This window comes from Tetranychus urticae, unplaced genomic scaffold, assembly GCF_039701765.1.
Source record: "Tetranychus urticae isolate SD_2017Ah unplaced genomic scaffold, NJAU_TeUrti_SD_1.0 Scaffold_7, whole genome shotgun sequence".
Classification (NCBI taxonomy): Eukaryota; Metazoa; Arthropoda; class Arachnida; order Trombidiformes; family Tetranychidae; genus Tetranychus; species Tetranychus urticae.
Genome location: NW_028315839.1, coordinates 162,501 through 167,500, shown reverse-complemented (window position 1 = coordinate 167,500; position 5,000 = coordinate 162,501). Strand labels below are relative to the sequence as shown.

The 5,000-nt window shown below is 42.1% G+C and overlaps 2 non-coding genes and 1 pseudogene across 2 annotated transcripts; all 3 read left to right on the top strand.

Annotated features, from left to right (window-relative positions):
- Positions 1 to 542: 542 nt before the first annotated feature.
- Positions 543 to 2,712, top strand: LOC149092627 (small subunit ribosomal RNA). The gene has a single exon (XR_016200712.1). It is a non-coding gene; the product is annotated as a small subunit ribosomal RNA (ribosomal RNA).
- A 487-nt stretch (positions 2,713 to 3,199) lies between these two features.
- LOC149092626 (5.8S ribosomal RNA) lies at positions 3,200 to 3,354 on the top strand. Its single transcript, XR_016200759.1, has one exon. It is a non-coding gene; the product is annotated as a 5.8S ribosomal RNA (ribosomal RNA).
- A 476-nt stretch (positions 3,355 to 3,830) lies between these two features.
- LOC149092625 (large subunit ribosomal RNA) overlaps positions 3,831 to 5,000 on the top strand; it is a 7,237-nt pseudogene continuing 6,067 nt past the window's right edge.

Here is a 5,000-nt window from a genome sequence, read left to right as displayed (position 1 = left end):
ATTCCTGTTATTCTGTTGATGTTTGGTGGTTGAAGAGACGGGCCTGAATGGGTTTGGATCGTCAATCATCTTATCACCACACACTATTATACAAAGGTAGAGTACCTGCAAGACCTAAGGTCTTCCTTGGTACGACTGACAATATCTATGAGAGTTGGGCTTTAATGCTATCAGACTTCATATCTTGCATATATGTTCAAACTAGTCACTCAACAGAGTGAGCAGTATTAGTATTGAGCTCTGCTTGTGCAAAGCAGACCGCAGATTGATCCAAGAAATTGGTATCAAGCGGTTATAATACTATGCTGTTTAGTTGACTTGCAAACGTACCCAGCAATGGTTACTCCTGCTAGATGTGCTTGCACATTTTAGTGGAAGAAGATGGATTCTAAAGAGTTTTCTGCAGAATCATCTTAATGCACGACATAAATCTCGATACCTCGTTAAAGTTAACATCCACTTGCTGGTTGTTAGCTGAGGATATCGTATTTATAGCTGCAAAAACAACTTGTTTAGCATTTTACTTTGCTAAAACATCAAGTTACCTGGTTGATCCTGCCAGTAGTCATATGCTTGTCTCAAAGATTAAGCCATGCATGTCTAAGTACATACTGTTTATAAAGTGAAACCGCGAATGGCTCATTAAATCAGTTACGGTTCCTCGGATATTCTTTTTTACATGGATAACTGTGGTAATTCTAGAGCTAATACATGAACAAGTGTTCCAACCTCAGCTTGCTGACGGAAGGATCGCATTTATTAGTACAAGACCAATGATTCTTATTCACCTAGAACCCTGTTCAGTGATTTCGGTCGCTGTCTAAGGACTAGCAGTGGGGATCTTAGCAACTTCGGTTGCATTTCTTGTGATGACTCTGAATAACTGAGTAAATCGTATGGCCTCTGAGCCGACGATGTATCCCTCAAGCAACTGCCTTATCAACTGTCGATGGTAGGTTATGCGCCTACCATGGTTGTAACGGGTAACGGGGAATTAGGGTTCGATTCCGGAGAGGGAGCCTGAGAAACGGCTACCACATCTAAGGAAGGCAGCAGGCGCGCAAATTACACAATCCCAGTACGGGGATGTAGTGACGAAAAATAACAATACGGGACTCTATTGAGGCCCCGTAATTGGAATGAGTACAATTTAAATCCTTTAACGAGGATCTATTGGAGGGCAAGTCTGGTGCCAGCAGCCGCGGTAATTCCAGCTCCAATAGCGTATATTAAAGTTGCTGCGGTTAAAAAGCTCGTAGTTGGATTTCAGTCGAACCTATGGGGTCCACTGATTAAAGGGTTAGATGGTGATGTTAGGTTTCTTGCTTGTGTCTACGGATGCTTGCTTGAACCTTCATTCCTCTTTCCTGGTGGTTACATTCATAGTGTTTAGACAGAAAATTGCTCGATATTTGCTATCAATGCTCTTTACCGAGTGTTGATTCAAGCGATCGAGACTTTTACCTTGAAAAAATCAGAGTGCTCAAAGCAGGCGTCCAAAACCTCGAAAGAGGTGCCTAAAAACGGTATGGTCAACCATCTATATGATGCGTACCACTACCTTAACTTGAATGATCTTGCATGGAATAATGGAATAGGACCTTGGTTCTATTTTGTTGGTCTTAAGAATCCAAGGTAATGATTAAGAGGGACAGACGGGGGCATTTGTATTGCGGCGCTAGAGGTGAAATTCTTGGACCGTCGCAAGACAAACTACAGCGAAAGCATTTGCCAAGAATGTTTTCATTAATCAAGAACGAAAGTTAGAGGTTCGAAGGCGATCAGATACCGCCCTAGTTCTAACCATAAACGATGCCAACCAGCGATCATTCTGAGTAACTAATTTCATGACTCGAATGGAAGCTTCCGGGAAACCAAAGTTTTTGGGTTCCGGGGGAAGTATGGTTGCAAAGCTGAAACTTAAAGGAATTGACGGAAGGGCACCACCAGGAGTGGAGCTTGCGGCTTAATTTGACTCAACACGGGAAAACTCACCCGGCCCGGACACTGAGAGGATTGACAGATTGAGAGCTCTTTCTTGATTCAGTGGGTGGTGGTGCATGGCCGTTCTTAGTTGGTGGAGTGATTTGTCTGGTTAATTCCGATAACGAACGAGACTCTAGCCTACTAAATAGACTTGCAGTTTACACTGCAGTACTCCCCCTTAGTCAACCTGTGGGTGGTAGTATCTCTTGATGGTTTCGGCTGTTGAGGGCTCTGCTGCTATTAGCCTACAGAATTGGCTAGGGTAAGGATGCTGTAGCACTGTAAGGACTTCTTAGAGGGACAAGCGGCGCTCGCAGCCGCACGAAACAGAGCAATAACAGGTCTGTGATGCCCTTAGATGTCCGGGGCCGCACGCGTGCTACACTGAAGTGGTCATCGTGCATACTGTTTCCTGCTCCGAAAGGAGTGGGTAACCGCTTGAACCCATTTCGTGATGGGGATTGGGCATTGTAATTATTGCCCATGAACGAGGAATTCCCAGTAAGCGTGAGTCATTAGCTTGCGTTGATTACGTCCCTGCCCTTTGTACACACCGCCCGTCGCTACTACCGATTGAATGATTTAGTGAGGACTTCGGACTGGTCAATCCAGACCATTGGGAAACTAGTGGTCGGATTGTGCTGGAAAGATGTTCAAACTTGATCATTTAGAGGAAGTAAAAGTCGTAACAAGGTTTCCGTAGGTGAACCTGCGGAAGGATCATTAACGTATTACCCTCTTATTATAAGAGAAATACAACCTTCAAACAATCAAACACTCTGCATAGTGATATTGTAGATGCTAATATGGTGAATGCAATTGAATTGTATTTGCATTAGAGTCGCAATTGTGAATGTTTATTGCAAACATTTAGCCATTGCAACATGATTCTAATTTGCATTACATTCGTTCATTCATACATCCATCTTTCATTATCCAATGCAACAAAGAGTGAGGGTTATCTAACGATAGCCATAATTTCTTTTGCAAAACAATTGTAGTTTATAATGAAAAGCCTGTCTTGCTACATACTTGGTACCTGATCAAGTCTTCAGCTTATGCTGACGGCAAGGTTTAAAGAAGGAAGTTTTACACTTCTTCGCCTAACTAAGTAAAGACAACTATGGTTTTTATAAACTGCATACAATTGTTTTCAAACCCTCTCAATGCAGATTTAGGATACTTATTAAAAGTCCCACGGTGGCAAAGATACATCTTCAAGCGGTGGATCACTCGAATTACCAATCGATGAAGAACGTAGCTAGCTACGATAATCGGTGCGAATTGCAGGACACGCCGAGCACTTGAGCTTCCAACGCACATTGCGGCTTTCGGGTCTTTTCCGAGGTCACATCTGTCTGAGAGTTGAGATGTAAAATAATCAACAAAACACTTGCATACTACCATATATGCATTGTTTTGAGAGGATTGTATATTTATATGCATGAATCTTGATGTTTTATTCCTTTTCTTAATTGCAATTCGTTGCAATTTAGTAAGGAGAATCTCAAATCTACTTGTTTCACATGATAAATTTTGTGTACAATGCATATTTCATCTCTGCAAGCAGTATATATGAATAGATACTAGCATGAGATTCTAAGGTTAGTCGCCTATCTGACGACGCTAAAGTCGTATTGCAGATAACTATGGTGATCAACTAACCTGTTAACTGATGAATCTTCTTGCACTTGTATAAATCGTACAAATAGTAGCTATTTCATTCTGTTAAAGCAGACCTAAGAAGTAATGCAAAGGCAAAATTTGTGCAAACATTAAAGTAGATTTACGTTGCTTGCTTGCAAACAACACAAATAAACATTAATCAACTTAATCAATATTTTTGATCTCAGATCAGGTGAGGTTACCCGCCGAATTTAAGCATATAATTCAGCGGAGGAAAAGAAATCAAATGAGATTCCCTGAGTAACGGCGAGTGAAAAGGGATGAGTCCGGCGCAAAGGTTTTCCATTGAAAGGTGGAAAGCGGTGCTGCGTAATGGCTAGAGTCACGATTATTTCAACTAAATCTGCAAGTCCCTCTGACAAGGGCCCTCTTCCCAGAGACGGTTCTAGGCCGGTGGCAGATCTTGGTTAATGGAATATCGATTACTGGCTTTAGTCGCGGATAGAGTCAGATTGCTTGAGAGTGCAATCCAAATTAGGAGGTAAACTCCTCCTAAGACTAAATACGATGGTAATATCGATAGCAAACAAGTACCGTGAGGGAAAGTTGCAAAGTACTTTGAAGAGAGAGTTCAAAAGGACGTGAAACCGCTTGTAGAGAAACGGATAGAACCACGAAGTGTAGCTGAGAGGAGAACTCAGCTCCTCTTGTGTATTGTTGCCTTTTTCTATTCAGTGCTAAGAATGCTTTACAGCGTTCCAAGATCAGTAGGTTAAGGGGTAACTTTTAGCCTGCCCTTGGATCTTGGTATTGATAGGAGGAGTGCAATATGTGCATGAGGAGTGCATTTTCTCAACTCTCGTGCTCAAACCACGACCAATGTGAAGGAGAGTGCAAAACTCTTGTTCAAGTGATAACAGCAAGGTGTACTAAACACACACCTAATCAGCATTTAGTTTTCACAGCTACTAATATTCCTTGCGTTGTTAGACTTAGCCTGTGAGCTAGTGTTGGCAACTGTTACCACAGTCACATTGGAGATGAATCTCTGCTTATGCAGGGTCAACAATGCTTGTCATCTGCTCTGACGAATCCGACTAGTCTTTCGTTGATGATGTCTGTTTCTTCACCTGGTGTTGAAACAACTCATGGATTGGCTGGCTTTTGGTGGTTTGTTGGTAAAAGTGGCAAGCTTACGTTAACCTAGTGATTCTGTGGTCAGTAGATCGGTACTCTATCCGACCCGTCTTGAAACACGGACCAAGGAGTCTAACATGTATGCAAGCTGATCAGTCTTGTTTAGGCTTGAAAGGCGAATTGAAAGAAATTGATATGATGTATGCTTGTAAGAGTATACCGCAATATCAGCCCGTGATATATCCACTTTA